General features: G+C 25.5%; 2 long non-coding RNA genes across 4 annotated transcripts in view; both read right to left on the bottom strand.

Moving 5' to 3' along the window:
- The window catches only part of LOC132924669 (uncharacterized), a 113,580-nt gene that overhangs the window by 52,568 nt on the left and 38,272 nt on the right, over positions 1 to 22,740 (bottom strand). The gene's annotated exons all lie outside the window — the stretch shown is intronic.
- LOC132927944 (uncharacterized) lies at positions 10,674 to 11,447 on the bottom strand. The gene is made up of 2 exons (XR_009661909.1): positions 11,324 to 11,447; positions 10,674 to 10,851 (listed from the first exon to the last, which is right to left on the bottom strand). It is a non-coding gene; the product is annotated as an uncharacterized LOC132927944 (long non-coding RNA).

Genomic DNA, 22,740 nt, shown 5'->3' with positions numbered 1-22,740 from the left:
AGATGTATGCAAGTTAATAATAATAAATTAGAATCATTTTCTTAATATAGTGGTCCAGCTTTCAAGAGATTAACTTGAGAATTGTTTGTTTTATAAGCAGATCAAAAAATAAATATTTAATATTCGTCAAATTTATCATATAAAATCATGTTTTATAGTGTTTATGAAAAATCTGCTTAAATGAGATGTATGCAAGTTAATAATAATAAATTAGAATCATTTTCTTAATATAGTGGTCCAGGGTTCAAGAGATTATCTTGAGAATTGTTTGTTTTATAAGCAGATCAAAAAATAAATATTTAATATTCGTCAAGATTATCATATAAAATCATGTTTTAAAGTTTTAATGAAGTATCTGCTTAAATGAGATGTATGCAAGTTAATAATAATAAATTAGAATCATTTTCTTAATATAGAGGTCCAGGTTTCAAGAGATTATCTTGAGAATTGTTTGTTTTATAAGCAGATCAAAAAATAAATATTTAATATTCGTCAAAATTATCATATAAAATCATGTTTTATAGTTTTAATGAAAAATCTGCTTAAATGAAATGTATGCAAGTTAATAATAACAAATTAGAATCATTTTCTTAATATAGTGGTCCAGCTTTCAAGAGATTAACTTGAGAATTGTTTGTTTTATAAGCAGTTCTAAATATAAATATTTAATATTCGTCAAAATTATCATATAAAATCATGTTTTATAGTTTTAATGAAAAATCTGCTTAAATGAAATGTATGCAAGTTAATAATAACAAATTAGATTCATTTTCTTAATATAGTGGTATAGATTTCAAGAGATTTACTTGAGAAATTGTTTGTTTTATAAACAGTTAAAAAAATTAATTTTTAATATTCGTCAAAATTGTCATCGTAAAAAAGCATGTTTTATAGTGTTATTGAAGTATCAGCTTAAACGAAATGTATGCAAGTTACTAATGGTAACTCTTAAGAATGAAAATTACAAGTCAAAGGTGTTTACTAATATTTATTTCAGATTATTAACAAATCTCAATTGTTTCACTGCCATTAATTTACTGTTAATTATATTCAATAACCATTACACGCACATTACATAAACCCAATATTATTAGCAGTATCTTCTAGTCCATTTTCAGCATAGGATGTTGATACCTTCGTAAGTGGTAGAAATGTGAATTCATGTTTCTGCATGCCTTGAGTGATCTGACAAACATGTCCATCTGAAAAAATGTAGTAAGTTAATAATGTATAATTGTTAAAGAATAACTTGAGAATTCAGTATTTTATAAGCAGTTAAAAATATGAATATAAAATACGAGTCAAAATAATCATATACAAAACATGTTTTATAGTGTCTATGAAGTAACAGCTTAAATGAAATGTATGCAAATTAACAATGGTAAATTAGAATCATTTTCTTAATATAGTGGTCCAGGTTTCAAGATATTAACTTGATAATTGTAGGTTTTATAAGCAGTTAAAAATATAAATTTAAAATACGAGTCAAAATAATCATATAAAAACATGTTTTATAGTATTTATGAAGTATCAGCTTACATGATATATATGAAAGTTAGTAATGGTAAATAAGAATCATTTACTTAATCTAATGGTCTGGATTTCATGACACTAAGTTATTGTTATACTGCAATTATGTTGCTATCAGTTACATTTAATTACCATTACACGTACATCGCATAAATCCAATATTATTATCAGTATCTTCTAGTCCATTTTCAACATAGGATGTTGTAACTTTCTTATGTGGTAGAAATGGTAATTCATGTCTCAGCATGTCTTGAATGATCTGCTGTACCGCAATCTGAAAGAATTTACTCAGTTAAATATGTATAGTGGTTGGAGAATAACTTGAGAATACAGTGTTTTACAAGCAGTTCAAAGTATGACTTTGTAATATTTGTTTAAATTACCATGTAAAATCATGTCAACATTCAGAATATTAAATCATTTTTTATTGTGTTTATGAAGTTTCAGCTTAAATGTAATATTTGAATGTCAATTATGGAAAATTAGAATCATTTGCTTACAATCTAATGGTCAGGGTTTCATGACACTGATTTTTTTTTACACTACTATTAATTTAATATCAATTATATTCAATATCCATTACTCGTACTTTGCATAAAACTATTATTATTATCAGGATCGTCTAGTCCATTTTCAACGTAGGATGTTGAAACTTTCCCATGTGGTAGAAATGGTAATTCATGTCTCAATATGTCCTGAGTATATCTGGTGTACTGCCATCTAAAAAAAAATAGTAAGTTAAATATGTATAATGGTTGGATGATAAAATGTCACTACTAGACACCATAAGGAGAACGACAATTTTTATATGACAACTAGTACGTGGACAACACTGAGTAATTCAGAAGTGGAAACTATCAAAACATAAACTAACGGACAAACTTCATTTTTATACAAAATACATGAAAGGAATTTACAATTGAAACTTAAATACAAATACGAATGTAAAACTGCAAAACATGTATAACAGATGATAATAAATAATAATTATGATAAGCCATAAAAGATAGTACAAATATACCAGAATGTTTTGTAGAAGAAATTCAAATGTATTATGAGTGTAACTAAAGAATACATTTGTACAACAACTGAAAATCGCTCCTTTTCAATACGAAAAAATTTTAAGTTGTATTATTGGTCAGAATTGACTTATAAAATCATATTTTATAGTTTTTATGAAGTAAAAATATCAGGTAAAATGAAAAAAGTGAAAGTTAAAAATTATAAATTAGAATCATTTTCTTGATCTAGTAGTCAAGGGTCAAGAAACTTACTTGTGTTAACTTCGGGCATAAAATATGAACAATTCGTTTATAATATCAAAAATCTTAATTAATAAATAACGAGTAGACTCAAAAGCTAAGTAAAAACAACGACCCGTTACGACACACAGCAGTACGGTGAACGCCACACAACTATCTAGTTTCTTTCTGAGGCGGTTCGGCCGACGGATGTCGTCCCTACTACGGCGACGCTCACGCCCTCTGTTGGTGTATACATTTAATAATTGACTGTTTTATAAGCAGATTAAAATAGGAATTCATAATATTTCTCAAACTTATCATATAAAAACATGTTTTATAGTGTTTATGAAGAATCAGCTAACATAATATCTATAGAAGTTAATAATAGTAAATAAGAATCATTTACTTAATATAATGGTCTGGATTTCATGACACTAACTTAAGAATTGAGTGTTTTATAAGCAGATAATAATTTGAATTTTTAATATTGGTAAAGATTATCATATAAAATAATGTATTATAGAGTATATAAAGTATCTGCTTAAATGAAATGTATGCAAGTTAATAATAAATAATTAGAATCATTTTCTTAATATAGTGGTGTAGGTTTCAAGAGATTAACTTGAGAATTGTGGGTTTTATAAGCAGTTAAAAACATAAATATTTAATATTCGTCAAAATTATCATATAAAATCATGTTTTAAAGTTTTAATGAAGTATCTGCTTAAATGAGATGTATGCAAGTTAATTATAACAAATTAGAATCATTTTCTTAATATTTTGGTCCAGGTTTCAAGAGATTAACTTGAGAATTGTTTGTTTTATAAGCAGATCAAAAAATAAATATTTAATATTCGTCAAATTTATCATATAAAATCATGTTTTATAGTGTTTATGTAAAATCTGCTTAAATGAGATGTATGCAAGTTAATAATAATAAATTAGAATCATTTTCTTAATATAGTGGTCCAGCTTTCAAGAGATTAACTTGAGAATTGTTTGTTTTATAAGCAGATCAAAAAATAAATATTTAATATTCGTCAAATTTATCATATAAAATCATGTTTTATAGTGTTTATGAAAAATCTGCTTAAATGAGATGTATGCAAGTTAATAATAATAAATTAGAATCATTTTCTTAATATAGTGGTCCAGGGTTCAAGAGATTATCTTGAGAATTGTTTGTTTTATAAGCAGATCAAAAAATAAATATTTAATATTCGTCAAGATTATCATATAAAATCATGTTTTAAAGTTTTAATGAAGTATCTGCTTAAATGAGATGTATGCAAGTTAATTATAACAAATTAGAATCATTTTCTTAATATTTTGGTCCAGGTTTCAAGAGATTAACTTGAGAATTGTTTGTTTTATAAGCAGATCAAAAAATAAATATTTAATATTCGTCAAATTTATCATATAAAATCATGTTTTATAGTGTTTATGTAAAATCTGCTTAAATGAGATGTATGCAAGTTAATAATAATAAATTAGAATCATTTTCTTAATATAGAGGTCCAGGTTTCAAGAGATTATCTTGAGAATTGTTTGTTTTATAAGCAGATCAAAAAATAAATATTTAATATTCGTCAAAATTATCATATAAAATCATGTTTTATAGTTTTAATGAAAAATCTGCTTAAATGAAATGTATGCAAGTTAATAATAACAAATTAGAATCATTTTCTTAATATAGTGGTCCAGCTTTCAAGAGATTAACTTGAGAATTGTTTGTTTTATAAGCAGTTCTAAATATAAATATTTAATATTCGTCAAAATTATCATATAAAATCATGTTTTATAGTTTTAATGAAAAATCTGCTTAAATGAAATGTATGCAAGTTAATAATAACAAATTAGAATCATTTTCTTAATATAGTGGTATAGATTTCAAGAGATTTACTTGAGAAATTGTTTGTTTTATAAACAGTTAAAAAAATTAATTTTTAATATTCGTCAAAATTGTCATCGTAAAAAAGCATGTTTTATAGTGTTATTGAAGTATCAGCTTAAACGAAATGTATGCAAGTTACTAATGGTAACTCTTAAGAATGAAAATTACAAGTCAAAGGTGTTTACTAATATTTATTTCAGATTATTAACAAATCTCAATTGTTTCACTGCCATTAATTTACTGTTAATTATATTCAATAACCATTACACGCACATTACATAAACCCAATATTATTAGCAGTATCTTCTAGTCCATTTTCAGCATAGGATGTTGATACCTTCGTAAGTGGTAGAAATGTGAATTCATGTTTCTGCATGCCTTGAGTGATCTGACAAACATGTCCATCTGAAAAAATGTAGTAAGTTAATAATGTATAATTGTTAAAGAATAACTTGAGAATTCAGTATTTTATAAGCAGTTAAAAATATGAATATAAAATACGAGTCAAAATAATCATATACAAAACATGTTTTATAGTGTCTATGAAGTAACAGCTTAAATGAAATGTATGCAAATTAACAATGGTAAATTAGAATCATTTTCTTAATATAGTGGTGTAGGTTTCAAGAGATTAACTTGAGAATTGTGGGTTTTATAAGCAGTTAAAAACATAAATATTTAATATTCGTCAAAATTATCATATAAAATCATGTTTTAAAGTTTTAATGAAGTATCTGCTTAAATGAGATGTATGCAAGTTAATTATAACAAATTAGAATCATTTTCTTAATATTTTGGTCCAGGTTTCAAGAGATTAACTTGAGAATTGTTTGTTTTATAAGCAGATCAAAAAATAAATATTTAATATTCGTCAAATTTATCATATAAAATCATGTTTTATAGTGTTTATGTAAAATCTGCTTAAATGAGATGTATGCAAGTTAATAATAATAAATTAGAATCATTTTCTTAATATAGTGGTCCAGCTTTCAAGAGATTAACTTGAGAATTGTTTGTTTTATAAGCAGATCAAAAAATAAATATTTAATATTCGTCAAATTTATCATATAAAATCATGTTTTATAGTGTTTATGAAAAATCTGCTTAAATGAGATGTATGCAAGTTAATAATAATAAATTAGAATCATTTTCTTAATATAGTGGTCCAGGGTTCAAGAGATTATCTTGAGAATTGTTTGTTTTATAAGCAGATCAAAAAATAAATATTTAATATTCGTCAAGATTATCATATAAAATCATGTTTTAAAGTTTTAATGAAGTATCTGCTTAAATGAGATGTATGCAAGTTAATTATAACAAATTAGAATCATTTTCTTAATATTTTGGTCCAGGTTTCAAGAGATTAACTTGAGAATTGTTTGTTTTATAAGCAGATCAAAAAATAAATATTTAATATTCGTCAAATTTATCATATAAAATCATGTTTTATAGTGTTTATGTAAAATCTGCTTAAATGAGATGTATGCAAGTTAATAATAATAAATTAGAATCATTTTCTTAATATAGAGGTCCAGGTTTCAAGAGATTATCTTGAGAATTGTTTGTTTTATAAGCAGATCAAAAAATAAATATTTAATATTCGTCAAAATTATCATATAAAATCATGTTTTATAGTTTTAATGAAAAATCTGCTTAAATGAAATGTATGCAAGTTAATAATAACAAATTAGAATCATTTTCTTAATATAGTGGTCCAGCTTTCAAGAGATTAACTTGAGAATTGTTTGTTTTATAAGCAGTTCTAAATATAAATATTTAATATTCGTCAAAATTATCATATAAAATCATGTTTTATAGTGTTTATGAAGTATCTGCTTAAATGAAATGTATGCAAGTTAATAATAAATAATTAGAATCATTTTCTTAATATAGTGGTATAGATTTCAAGAGATTTACTTGAGAAATTGTTTGTTTTATAAACAGTTAAAAAAATGAATTTTTAATATTCGTCAAAATTGTCATCGTAAAAAAGCATGTTTTATAGTGTTATTGAAGTATCAGCTTAAACGAAATGTATGCAAGTTACTAATGGTAACTCTTAAGAATGAAAATTACAAGTCAAAGGTGTTTACTAATATTTATTTCAGATTATTAACAAATCTCAATTGTTTCACTGCCATTAATTTACTGTCAATTATATTCAATAACCATTACACGCACATTACATAAACCCAATATTATTAGCAGTATCTTCTAGTCCATTTTCAGCATAGGATGTTGATACCTTCGTAAGTGGTAGAAATGTGAATTCATGTTTCTGCATGCCTTGAGTGATCTGACAAACATGTCCATCTGAAAAAATGTAGTAAGTTAATAATGTATAATTGTTAAAGAATAACTTGAGAATTCAGTATTTTATAAGCAGTTAAAAATATGAATATAAAATACGAGTCAAAATAATCATATACAAAACATGTTTTATAGTGTCTATGAAGTAACAGCTTAAATGAAATGTATGCAAATTAACAATGGTAAATTAGAATCATTTTCTTAATATAGTGGTCCAGGTTTCAAGATATTAACTTGATAATTGTAGGTTTTATAAGCAGTTAAAAATATAAATTTAAAATACGAGTCAAAATAATCATATAAAAACATGTTTTATAGTATTTATGAAGTATCAGCTTACATGATATATATGAAAGTTAGTAATGGTAAATAAGAATCATTTACTTAATCTAATGGTCTGGATTTCATGACACTAAGTTTTTGTTATACTGCAATTATGTTGCTATCAGTTACATTTAATTACCATTACACGTACATCGCATAAATCCAATATTATTATCAGTATCTTCTAGTCCGTTTTCAACATAGGATGTTGTAACTTTCTTATGTGGTAGAAATGGTAATTCATGTCTCAGCATGTCTTGAATGATCTGCTGTACCGCAATCTGAAAGAATTTACTCAGTTAAATATGTATAGTGGTTGGAGAATAACTTGAGAATACAGTGTTTTACAAGCAGTTCAAAGTATGACTTTGTAATATTTGTTTAAATTACCATGTAAAATCATGTCAACATTCAGAATATTAAATCATTTTTTATTGTGTTTATGAAGTTTCAGCTTAAATGTAATATTTGAATGTCAATTATGGAAAATTAGAATCATTTGCTTACAATCTAATGGTCAGGGTTTCATGACACTGATTTTTTTTTACACTACTATTAATTTAATATCAATTATATTCAATATCCATTACTCGTACTTTGCATAAAACTATTATGATTATCAGGATCGTCTAGTCCATTTTCAACGTAGGATGTTGAAACTTTCCCATGTGGTAGAAATGGTAATTCATGTCTCAATATGTCCTGAGTATATCTGGTGTACTGCCATCTAAAAAAAAATAGTAAGTTAAATATGTATAATGGTTGGATGATAAAATGTCACTACTAGATACCATAAGGAGAACGACAATTTTTATATGACAACTAGTACGTGGACAACACTGAGTAATTCAGAAGTGGAAACTATCAAAACATAAACTAACGGACAAACTTCATTTTTATACAAAATACATGAAAGGAATTTACAATTGAAACTTAAATACAAATACGAATGTAAAACTGCAAAACATGTATAACAGATGATAATAAATAATAATTATGATAAGCCATAAAAGATAGTACAAATATACCAGAATGTTTTGTAGAAGAAATTCAAATGTATTATGAGTGTAACTAAAGAATACATTTGTACAACAACTGAAAATCGCTCCTTTTCAATACGAAAAAATTTTAAGTTGTATTATTGGTCAGAATTGACTTATAAAATCATATTTTATAGTTTTTATGAAGTAAAAATATCAGGTAAAATGAAAAAAGTGAAAGTTAAAAATTATAAATTAGAATCATTTTCTTGATCTAGTAGTCAAGGGTCAAGAAACTTACTTGTGTTAACTTCGGGCATAAAATATGAACAATTCGTTTATAATATCAAAAATCTTAATTAATAAATAACGAGTAGACTCAAAAGCTAAGTAAAAACAACGACCCGTTACGACACACAGCAGTACGGTGAACGCCACACAACTATCTAGTTTCTTTCTGAGGCGGTTCGGCCGACGGATGTCGTCCCTACTACGGCGACGCTCACGCCCTCTGTTGGTGTATACATTTAATAATTGACTGTTTTATAAGCAGATTAAAATAGGAATTCATAATATTTCTCAAACTTATCATATAAAAACATGTTTTATAGTGTTTATGAAGAATCAGCTAACATAATATCTATAGAAGTTAATAATAGTAAATAAGAATCATTTACTTAATATAATGGTCTGGATTTCATGACACTAACTTAAGAATTGAGTGTTTTATAAGCAGATAATAATTTGAATTTTTAATATTGGTAAAGATTATCATATAAAATAATGTATTATAGAGTATATAAAGTATCTGCTTAAATGAAATGTATGCAAGTTAATAATGGTAAATTGGAGTAATTTTCTTAATATAGTGGTGTAGATTTCAAGAGATTAACTTGAGAATTGTGGGTTTTATAAGCAGTTAAAAACATAAATATTTAATATTCGTCAAAATTATCATATAAAATCATGTTTTAAAGTTTTAATGAAGTATCTGCTTAAATGAGATGTATGCAAGTTAATTATAACAAATTAGAATCATTTTCTTAATATTTTGGTCCAGGTTTCAAGAGATTAACTTGAGAATTGTTTGTTTTATAAGCAGATCAAAAAATAAATATTTAATATTCGTCAAATTTATCATATAAAATCATGTTTTATAGTGTTTATGTAAAATCTGCTTAAATGAGATGTATGCAAGTTAATAATAATAAATTAGAATCATTTTCTTAATATAGTGGTCCAGCTTTCAAGAGATTAACTTGAGAATTGTTTGTTTTATAAGCAGATCAAAAAATAAATATTTAATATTCGTCAAATTTATCATATAAAATCATGTTTTATAGTGTTTATGAAAAATCTGCTTAAATGAGATGTATGCAAGTTAATAATAATAAATTAGAATCATTTTCTTAATATAGTGGTCCAGGGTTCAAGAGATTATCTTGAGAATTGTTTGTTTTATAAGCAGATCAAAAAATAAATATTTAATATTCGTCAAGATTATCATATAAAATCATGTTTTAAAGTTTTAATGAAGTATCTGCTTAAATGAGATGTATGCAAGTTAATTATAACAAATTAGAATCATTTTCTTAATATTTTGGTCCAGGTTTCAAGAGATTAACTTGAGAATTGTTTGTTTTATAAGCAGATCAAAAAATAAATATTTAATATTCGTCAAATTTATCATATAAAATCATGTTTTATAGTGTTTATGTAAAATCTGCTTAAATGAGATGTATGCAAGTTAATAATAATAAATTAGAATCATTTTCTTAATATAGAGGTCCAGGTTTCAAGAGATTATCTTGAGAATTATGTGTTTTATAAGCAGTTCTAATTATAAATATTTAATATTCATCAAAATTATCATATAAAATCATGTTTTATAGTGTTTATGAAGTATCTGCTTAAATGAAATGTATGCAAGTTAATAATAAAAAATTAGAATCATTTTCTTAATATAGTGGTCCAGGTTTCAAGAGATAAACTTGAGAATTGTTTGTTTTATAAGCAGTTAAAAACATAAATATTTAATATTCGTCAAAATTATCATATAAAATCATGTTTATAGTGTTTATGAAGTATCTGCTTAAATGAAATGTATGCAAGTTAATAATAAATAATTAGAATCATTTTCTTAATATAGTGGTCCAGGTTTCAAGAGATTAACTCGAGAAATTGTTTGTTTTATAAACAGTTAAAAAAATGAATTTTTAATATTCGTCAAAATTGTCATCGTAAAAAAGCATGTTTTATAGTGTTATTGAAGTATCAGCTTAAACGAAGTGTATGCAAGTTACTAATGGTAACTCTTAAGAATGAAAATTACAAGTCAAAGGTGTTTACTAATATTTATTTCAGATTATTAACAAATCTCAATTGTTTCACTGCCATTAATTTACTGTCAATTATATTCAATAACCATTACACGCACATTACATAAACCCAATATTATTAGCAGTATCTTCTAGTCCATTTTCAGCATAGGATGTTGATACCTTCGTAAGTGGTAGAAATGTGAATTCATGTTTCTGCATGCCTTAAGTGATCTGACAAACATGTCCATCTGAAAAAATGTAGTAAGTTAATAATGTATAATTGTTAAAGAATAACTTGAGAATTCAGTATTTTATAAGCAGTTAAAAATATGAATATAAAATACGAGTCAAAATAATCATATACAAAACATGTTTTATAGTGTCTATGAAGTAACAGCTTAAATGAAATGTATGCAAATTAACAATGGTAAATTAGAATCATTTTCTTAATATAGTGGTCCAGGTTTCAAGATATTAACTTGATAATTGTAGGTTTTATAAGCAGTTAAAAATATAAATTTAAAATACGAGTCAAAATAATCATATAAAAACATGTTTTATAGTATTTATGAAGTATCAGCTTACATGATATATATGAAAGTTAGTAATGGTAAATAAGAATCATTTACTTAATCTAATGGTCTGGATTTCATGACACTAAGTTTTTGTTATACTGCAATTATGTTGCTATCAGTTACATTTAATTACCATTACACGTACATCGCATAAATCCAATATTATTATCAGTATCTTCTAGTCCATTTTCAACATAGGATGTTGTAACTTTCTTATGTGGTAGAAATGGTAATTCATGTCTCAGCATGTCTTGAATGATCTGCTGTACCGCAATCTGAAAGAATTTACTCAGTTAAATATGTATAGTGGTTGGAGAATAACTTGAGAATACAGTGTTTTACAAGCAGTTCAAAGTATGACTTTGTAATATTTGTTTAAATTACCATGTAAAATCATGTCAACATTCAGAATATTAAATCATTTTTTATTGTGTTTATGAAGTTTCAGCTTAAATGTAATATTTGAATGTCAATTATGGAAAATTAGAATCATTTGCTTACAATCTAATGGTCAGGGTTTCATGACACTGATTTTTTTTTACACTACTATTAATTTAATATCAATTATATTCAATATCCATTACTCGTACTTTGCATAAAACTATTATTATTATCAGGATCGTCTAGTCCATTTTCAACGTAGGATGTTGAAACTTTCCCATGTGGTAGAAATGGTAATTCATGTCTCAATATGTCCTGAGTATATCTGGTGTACTGCCATCTAAAAAAAAATAGTAAGTTAAATATGTATAATGGTTGGATGATAAAATGTCACTACTAGATACCATAAGGAGAACGACAATTTTTATATGACAACTAGTACGTGGACAACACTGAGTAATTCAGAAGTGGAAACTATCAAAACATAAACTAACGGACAAACTTCATTTTTATACAAAATACATGAAAGGAATTTACAATTGAAACTTAAATACAAATACGAATGTAAAACTGCAAAACATGTATAACAGATGATAATAAATAATAATTATGATAAGCCATAAAAGATAGTACAAATATACCAGAATGTTTTGTAGAAGAAATTCAAATGTATTATGAGTGTAACTAAAGAATACATTTGTACAACAACTGAAAATCGCTCCTTTTCAATACGAAAAAATTTTAAGTTGTATTATTGGTCAGAATTGACTTATAAAATCATATTTTATAGTTTTTATGAAGTAAAAATATCAGGTAAAATGAAAAAAGTGAAAGTTAAAAATTATAAATTAGAATCATTTTCTTGATCTAGTAGTCAAGGGTCAAGAAACTTACTTGTGTTAACTTCGGGCATAAAATATGAACAATTCGTTTATAATATCAAAAATCTTAATTAATAAATAACGAGTAGACTCAAAAGCTAAGTAAAAACAACGACCCGTTACGACACACAGCAGTACGGTGAACGCCACACAACTATCTAGTTTCTTTCTGAGGCGGTTCGGCCGACGGATGTCGTCCCTACTACGGCGACGCTCACGCCCTCTGTTGGTGTATACATTTAATAATTGACTGTTTTATAAGCAGATTAAAATAGGAATTCATAATATTTCTCAAACTTATCATATAAAAACATGTTTTATAGTGTTTATGAAGAATCAGCTAACATAATATCTATAGAAGTTAATAATAGTAAATAAGAATCATTTACTTAATATAATGGTCTGGATTTCATGACACTAACTTAAGAATTGAGTGTTTTATAAGCAGATAATAATTTGAATTTTTAATATTGGTAAAGATTATCATATAAAATAATGTATTATAGAGTATATAAAGTATCTGCTTAAATGAAATGTATGCAAGTTAATAATGGTAAATTGGAGTAATTTTCTTAATATAGTGGTGTAGGTTTCAAGAGATTAACTTGAGAATTGTGGGTTTTATAAGCAGTTAAAAACATAAATATTTAATATTCGTCAAAATTATCATATAAAATCATGTTTTAAAGTTTTAATGAAGTATCTGCTTAAATGAGATGTATGCAAGTTAATTATAACAAATTAGAATCATTTTCTTAATATTTTGGTCCAGGTTTCAAGAGATTAACTTGAGAATTGTTTGTTTTATAAGCAGATCAAAAAATAAATATTTAATATTCGTCAAATTTATCATATAAAATCATGTTTTATAGTGTTTATGTAAAATCTGCTTAAATGAGATGTATGCAAGTTAATAATAATAAATTAGAATCATTTTCTTAATATAGTGGTCCAGCTTTCAAGAGATTAACTTGAGAATTGTTTGTTTTATAAGCAGATCAAAAAATAAATATTTAATATTCGTCAAATTTATCATATAAAATCATGTTTTATAGTGTTTATGAAAAATCTGCTTAAATGAGATGTATGCAAGTTAATAATAATAAATTAGAATCATTTTCTTAATATAGTGGTCCAGGGTTCAAGAGATTATCTTGAGAATTGTTTGTTTTATAAGCAGATCAAAAAATAAATATTTAATATTCGTCAAGATTATCATATAAAATCATGTTTTAAAGTTTTAATGAAGTATCTGCTTAAATGAGATGTATGCAAGTTAATTATAACAAATTAGAATCATTTTCTTAATATTTTGGTCCAGGTTTCAAGAGATTAACTTGAGAATTGTTTGTTTTATAAGCAGATCAAAAAATAAATATTTAATATTCGTCAAATTTATCATATAAAATCATGTTTTATAGTTTTAATGAAAAATCTGCTTAAATGAAATGTATGCAAGTTAATAATAAAAAATTAGAATCATTTTCTTAATATAGTGGTCCAGCTTTCAAGAGATTAACTTGAGAATTGTTTGTTTTATAAGCAGTTCTAAATATAAATATTTAATATTTGTCAAAATTATCATTTAAAATCATGTTTTATAGTGTTTATGAAGTATCTGCTTAAATGAAATGTATGCAAGTTAATAATAAATAATTAGAATCATTTTCTTAATATAGTGGTATAGGTTTCAAGAGATTTACTTGAGAAATTGTTTGTTTTATAAACAGTTAAAAAAATTAATTTTTAATATTCGTCAAAATTGTCATCGTAAAAAAGCATGTTTTATAGTGTTATTGAAGTATCAGCTTAAACGAAATGTATGCAAGTTACTAATGGTAACTCTTAAGAATGAAAATTACAAGTCAAAGGTGTTTACTAATATTTATTTCAGATTATTAACAAATCTCAATTGTTTCACTGCCATTAATTTACTGTCAATTATATTCAATAACCATTACACGCACATTACATAAACCCAATATTATTAGCAGTATCTTCTAGTCCATTTTCAGCATAGGATGTTGATACCTTCGTAAGTGGTAGAAATGTGAATTCATGTTTCTGCATGCCTTGAGTGATCTGACAAACATGTCCATCTGAAAAAATGTAGTAAGTTAATAATGTATAATTGTTAAAGAATAACTTGAGAATTCAGTATTTTATAAGCAGTTAAAAATATGAATATAAAATACGAGTCAAAATAATCATATACAAAACATGTTTTATAGTGTCTATGAAGTAACAGCTTAAATGAAATGTATGCAAATTAACAATGGTAAATTAGAATCATTTTCTTAATATAGTGGTCCAGGTTTCAAGATATTAACTTGATAATTGTAGGTTTTATAAGCAGTTAAAAATATAAATTTAAAATACGAGTCAAAATAATCATATAAAAACATGTTTTATAGTATTTATGAAGTATCAGCTTACATGATATATATGAAAGTTAGTAATGGTAAATAAGAATCATTTACTTAATCTAATGGTCTGGATTTCATGACACTAAGTTTTTGTTATACTGCAATTATGTTGCTATCAGTTACATTTAATTACCATTACACGTACATCGCATAAATCCAATATTATTATCAGTATCTTCTAGTCCATTTTCAACATAGGATGTTGTAACTTTCTTATGTGGCAGAAATGGTAATTCATGTCTCAGCATGTCTTGAATGATCTGCTGTACCGCAATCTGAAAGAATTTACTCAGTTAAATATGTATAGTGGTTGGAGAATAACTTGAGAATACAGTGTTTTACAAGCAGTTCAAAGTATGACTTTGTAATATTTGTTTAAATTACCATGTAAAATCATGTCAACATTCAGAATATTAAATCATTTTTTATTGTGTTTATGAAGTTTCAGCTTAAATGTAATATTTGAATGTCAATTATGGAAAATTAGAATCATTTGCTTACAATCTAATGGTCAGGGTTTCATGACACTGATTTTTTTTTACACTACTATTAATTTAATATCAATTATATTCAATATCCATTACTCGTACTTTGCATAAAACTATTATGATTATCAGGATCGTCTAGTCCATTTTCAACGTAGGATGTTGAAACTTTCCCATGTGGTAGAAATGGTAATTCATGTCTCAATATGTCCTGAGTATATCTGGTGTACTGCCATCTAAAAAAAAATAGTAAGTTAAATATGTATAATGGTTGGATGATAAAATGTCACTACTAGATACCATAAGGAGAACGACAATTTTTATATGACAACTAGTACGTGGACAACACTGAGTAATTCAGAAGTGGAAACTATCAAAACATAAACTAACGGACAAACTTCATTTTTATACAAAATACATGAAAGGAATTTACAATTGAAACTTAAATACAAATACGAATGTAAAACTGCAAAACATGTATAACAGATGATAATAAATAATAATTATGATAAGCCATAAAAGATAGTACAAATATACCAGAATGTTTTGTAGAAGAAATTCAAATGTATTATGAGTGTAACTAAAGAATACATTTGTACAACAACTGAAAATCGCTCCTTTTCAATACGAAAAAATTTTAAGTTGTATTATTGGTCAGAATTGACTTATAAAATCATATTTTATAGTTTTTATGAAGTAAAAATATCAGGTAAAATGAAAAAAGTGAAAGTTAAAAATTATAAATTAGAATCATTTTCTTGATCTAGTAGTCAAGGGTCAAGAAACTTACTTGTGTTAACTTCGGGCATAAAATATGAACAATTCGTTTATAATATCAAAAATCTTAATTAATAAATAACGAGTAGACTCAAAAGCTAAGTAAAAACAACGACCCGTTACGACACACAGCAGTACGGTGAACGCCACACAACTATCTAGTTTCTTTCTGAGGCGGTTCGGCCGACGGATGTCGTCCCTACTACGGCGACGCTCACGCCCTCTGTTGGTGTATACATTTAATAATTGACTGTTTTATAAGCAGATTAAAATAGGAATTCATAATATTTCTCAAACTTATCATATAAAAACATGTTTTATAGTGTTTATGAAGAATCAGCTAACATAATATCTATAGAAGTTAATAATAGTAAATAAGAATCATTTACTTAATATAATGGTCTGGATTTCATGACACTAACTTAAGAATTGAGTGTTTTATAAGCAGATAATAATTTGAATTTTTAATATTGGTAAAGATTATCATATAAAATAATGTATTATAGAGTATATAAAGTATCTGCTTAAATGAAATGTATGCAAGTTAATAATGGTAAATTGGAGTAATTTTCTTAATATAGTGGTGTAGGTTTCAAGAGATTAACTTGAGAATTGTGGGTTTTATAAGCAGTTAAAAACATAAATATTTAATATTCGTCAAAATTATCATATAAAATCATGTTTTAAAGTTTTAATGAAGTATCTCCTTAAATGAGATGTATGCAAGTTAATAATAATAAATTAGAATCATTTTCTTAATATAGTGGTCCAGCTTTCAAGAGATTAACTTGAGAATTGTTTGTTTTATAAGCAGATCAAAAAATAAATATTTAATATTCGTCAAATTTATCATATAAAATAATGTATTATAGAGTATATAAAGTATCTGCTTAAATGAAATGTATGCAAGTTAATAATGGTAAATTGGAGTAATTTTCTTAATATAGTGGTGTAGGTTTCAAGAGATTAACTTGAGAATTGTGGGTTTTATAAGCAGTTAAAAACATAAATATTTAATATTCGTCAAGATTATCATATAAAATCATGTTTTAAAGTTTTAATGAAGTATCTGCTTAAATGAGATGTATGCAAGTTAATTATAACAAATTAGAATCATTTTCTTAATATTTTGGTCCAGGTTTCAAGAGATTAACTTGAGAATTGTTTGTTTTATAAGCAGATCAAAAAATAAATATTTAATATTCGTCAAATTTATCATATAAAATCATGTTTTATAGTTTTAATGAAAAATCTGCTTAAATGAAATGTATGCAAGTTAATAATAAAAAATTAGAATCATTTTCTTAATATAGTGGTCCAGCTTTCAAGAGATTAACTTGAGAATTGTTTGTTTTATAAGCAGTTCTAAATATAAATATTTAATATTCGTCAAAATTATCATTTAAAATCATGTTTTATAGTGTTTATGAAGTATCTGCTTAAATGAAATGTATGCAAGTTAATAATAAATAATTAGAATCATTTTCTTAATATAGTGGTATAGGTTTCAAGAGATTTACTTGAGAAATTGTTTGTTTTATAAACAGTTAAAAAAATTAATTTTTAATATTCGTCAAAATTGTCATCGTAAAAAAGCATGTTTTATAGTGTTATTGAAGTATCAGCTTAAACGAAATGTATGCAAGTTACTAATGGTAACTCTTAAGAATGAAAATTACAAGTCAAAGGTGTTTACTAATATTTATTTCAGATTATTAACAAATCTCAATTGTTTCACTGCCATTAATTTACTGTCAATTATATTCAATAACCATTACACGCACATTACATAAACCCAATATTATTAGCAGTATCTTCTAGTCCATTTTCAGCATAGGATGTTGATACCTTCGTAAGTGGTAGAAATGTGAATTCATGTTTCTGCATGCCTTGAGTGATCTGACAAACATGTCCATCTGAAAAAATGTAGTAAGTTAATAATGTATAATTGTTAAAGAATAACTTGAGAATTCAGTATTTTATAAGCAGTTAAAAATATGAATATAAAATACGAGTCAAAATAATCATATACAAAACATGTTTTATAGTGTCTATGAAGTAACAGCTTAAATGAAATGTATGCAAATTAACAATGGTAAATTAGAATCATTTTCTTAATATAGTGGTCCAGGTTTCAAGATATTAACTTGATAATTGTAGGTTTTATAAGCAGTTAAAAATATAAATTTAAAATACGAGTCAAAATAATCATATAAAAACATGTTTTATAGTATTTATGAAGTATCAGCTTACATGATATATATGAAAGTTAGTAATGGTAAATAAGAATCATTTACTTAATCTAATGGTCTGGATTTCATGACACTAAGTTTTTGTTATACTGCAATTATGTTGCTATCAGTTACATTTAATTACCATTACACGTACATCGCATAAATCCAATATTATTATCAGTATCTTCTAGTCCATTTTCAACATAGGATGTTGTAACTTTCTTATGTGGCAGAAATGGTAATTCATGTCTCAGCATGTCTTGAATGATCTGCTGTACCGCAATCTGAAAGAATTTACTCAGTTAAATATGTATAGTGGTTGGAGAATAACTTGAGAATACAGTGTTTTACAAGCAGTTCAAAGTATGACTTTGTAATATTTGTTTAAATTACCATGTAAAATCATGTCAACATTCAGAATATTAAATCATTTTTTATTGTGTTTATGAAGTTTCAGCTTAAATGTAATATTTGAATGTCAATTATGGAAAATTAGAATCATTTGCTTACAATCTAATGGTCAGGGTTTCATGACACTGATTTTTTTTTACACTACTATTAATTTAATATCAATTATATTCAATATCCATTACTCGTACTTTGCATAAAACTATTATTATTATCAGGATCGTCTAGTCCATTTTCAACGTAGGATGTTGAAACTTTCCCATGTGGTAGAAATGGTAATTCATGTCTCAATATGTCCTGAGTATATCTGGTGTACTGCCATCTAAAAAAAAATAGTAAGTTAAATATGTATAATGGTTGGATGATAAAATGTCACTACTAGATACCATAAGGAGAACGACAATTTTTATATGACAACTAGTACGTGGACAACACTGAGTAATTCAGAAGTGGAAACTATCAAAACATAAACTAACGGACAAACTTCATTTTTATACAAAATACATGAAAGGAATTTACAATTGAAACTTAAATACAAATACGAATGTAAAACTGCAAAACATGTATAACAGATGATAATAAATAATAATTATGATAAGCCATAAAAGATAGTACAAATATACCAGAATGTTTTGTAGAAGAAATTCAAATGTATTATGAGTGTAACTAAAGAATACATTTGTACAACAACTGAAAATCGCTCCTTTTCAATACGAAAAAATTTTAAGTTGTATTATTGGTCAGAATTGACTTATAAAATCATATTTTATAGTTTTTATGAAGTAAAAATATCAGGTAAAATGAAAAAAGTGAAAGTTAAAAATTATAAATTAGAATCATTTTCTTGATCTAGTAGTCAAGGGTCAAGAAACTTACTTGTGTTAACTTCGGGCATAAAATATGAACAATTCGTTTATAATATCAAAAATCTTAATTAATAAATAACGAGTAGACTCAAAAGCTAAGTAAAAACAACGACCCGTTACGACACACAGCAGTACGGTGAACGCCACACAACTATCTAGTTTCTTTCTGAGGCGGTTCGGCCGACGGATGTCGTCCCTACTACGGCGACGCTCACGCCCTCTGTTGGTGTATACATTTAATAATTGACTGTTTTATAAGCAGATTAAAATAGGAATTCATAATATTTCTCAAACTTATCATATAAAAACATGTTTTATAGTGTTTATGAAGAATCAGCTAACATAATATCTATAGAAGTTAATAATAGTAAATAAGAATCATTTACTTAATATAATGGTCTGGATTTCATGACACTAACTTAAGAATTGAGTGTTTTATAAGCAGATAATAATTTGAATTTTTAATATTGGTAAAGATTATCATATAAAATAATGTATTATAGAGTATATAAAGTATCTGCTTAAATGAAATGTATGCAAGTTAATAATGGTAAATTGGAGTAATTTTCTTAATATAGTGGTGTAGGTTTCAAGAGATTAACTTGAGAATTGTGGGTTTTATAAGCAGTTAAAAACATAAATATTTAATATTCGTCAAAATTATCATATAAAATCATGTTTTAAAGTTTTAATGAAGTATCTCCTTAAATGAGATGTATGCAAGTTAATAATAATAAATTAGAATCATTTTCTTAATATAGTGGTCCAGCTTTCAAGAGATTAACTTGAGAATTGTTTGTTTTATAAGCAGATCAAAAAATAAATATTTAATATTCGTCAAATTTATCATATAAAATCATGTTTTATAGTGTTTATGAAAAATCTGCTTAAATGAGATGTATGCAAGTTAATAATAATAAATTAGAATCATTTTCTTAATATAGTGGTCCAGGGTTCAAGAGATTATCTTGAGAATTGTTTGTTTTATAAGCAGATCAAAAAATAAATATTTAATATTCGTCAAGATTATCATATAAAATCATGTTTTAAAGTTTTAATGAAGTATCTGCTTAAATGAGATGTATGCAAGTTAATTATAACAAATTAGAATCATTTTCTTAATATTTTGGTCCAGGTTTCAAGAGATTAACTTGAGAATTGTTTGTTTTATAAGCAGATCAAAAAATAAATATTTAATATTCGTCAAATTTATCATATAAAATCATGTTTTATAGTTTTAATGAAAAATCTGCTTAAATGAAATGTATGCAAGTTAATAATAAAAAATTAGAATCATTTTCTTAATATAGTGGTCCAGCTTTCAAGAGATTAACTTGAGAATTGTTTGTTTTATAAGCAGTTCTAAATATAAATATTTAATATTCGTCAAAATTATCATTTAAAATCATGTTTTATAGTGTTTATGAAGTATCTGCTTAAATGAAATGTATGCAAGTTAATAATAAATAATTAGAATCATTTTCTTAATATAGTGGTATAGGTTTCAAGAGATTTACTTGAGAAATTGTTTGTTTTATAAACAGTTAAAAAAATTAATTTTTAATATTCGTCAAAATTGTCATCGTAAAAAAGCATGTTTTATAGTGTTATTGAAGTATCAGCTTAAACGAAATGTATGCAAGTTACTAATGGTAACTCTTAAGAATGAAAATTACAAGTCAAAGGTGTTTACTAATATTTATTTCAGATTATTAACAAATCTCAATTGTTTCACTGCCATTAATTTACTGTCAATTATATTCAATAACCATTACACGCACATTACATAAACCCAATATTATTAGCAGTATCTTCTAGTCCATTTTCAGCATAGGATGTTGATACCTTCGTAAGTGGTAGAAATGTGAATTCATGTTTCTGCATGCCTTGAGTGATCTGACAAACATGTCCATCTGAAAAAATGTAGTAAGTTAATAATGTATAATTGTTAAAGAATAACTTGAGAATTCAGTATTTTATAAGCAGTTAAAAATATGAATATAAAATACGAGTCAAAATAATCATATACAAAACATGTTTTATAGTGTCTATGAAGTAACAGCTTAAATGAAATGTATGCAAATTAACAATGGTAAATTAGAATCATTTTCTTAATATAGTGGTCCAGGTTTCAAGATATTAACTTGATAATTGTAGGTTTTATAAGCAGTTAAAAATATAAATTTAAAATACGAGTCAAAATAATCATATAAAAACATGTTTTATAGTATTTATGAAGTATCAGCTTACATGATATATATGAAAGTTAGTAATGGTAAATAAGAATCATTTACTTAATCTAATGGTCTGGATTTCATGACACTAAGTTTTTGTTATACTGCAATTATGTTGCTATCAGTTACATTTAATTACCATTACACGTACATCGCATAAATCCAATATTATTATCAGTATCTTCTAGTCCATTTTCAACATAGGATGTTGTAACTTTCTTATGTGGCAGAAATGGTAATTCATGTCTCAGCATGTCTTGAATGATCTGCTGTACCGCAATCTGAAAGAATTTACTCAGTTAAATATGTATAGTGGTTGGAGAATAACTTGAGAATACAGTGTTTTACAAGCAGTTCAAAGTATGACTTTGTAATATTTGTTTAAATTACCATGTAAAATCATGTCAACATTCAGAATATTAAATCATTTTTTATTGTGTTTATGAAGTTTCAGCTTAAATGTAATATTTGAATGTCAATTATGGAAAATTAGAATCATTTGCTTACAATCTAATGGTCAGGGTTTCATGACACTGATTTTTTTTTACACTACTATTAATTTAATATCAATTATATTCAATATCCATTACTCGTACTTTGCATAAAACTATTATTATTATCAGGATCGTCTAGTCCATTTTCAACGTAGGATGTTGAAACTTTCCCATGTGGTAGAAATGGTAATTCATGTCTCAATATGTCCTGAGTATATCTGGTGTACTGCCATCTAAAAAAAAATAGTAAGTTAAATATGTATAATGGTTGGATGATAAAATGTCACTACTAGATACCATAAGGAGAACGACAATTTTTATATGACAACTAGTACGTGGACAACACTGAGTAATTCAGAAGTGGAAACTATCAAAA

The sequence above is a fragment of the Rhopalosiphum padi genome, chromosome 3 (genome assembly GCF_020882245.1).
Source record: "Rhopalosiphum padi isolate XX-2018 chromosome 3, ASM2088224v1, whole genome shotgun sequence".
Taxonomy (NCBI): Eukaryota; Metazoa; Arthropoda; class Insecta; order Hemiptera; family Aphididae; genus Rhopalosiphum; species Rhopalosiphum padi.
Note: the sequence above shows the minus strand (reverse complement) of the source record. Positions and strands in the feature narration are given on the sequence as shown.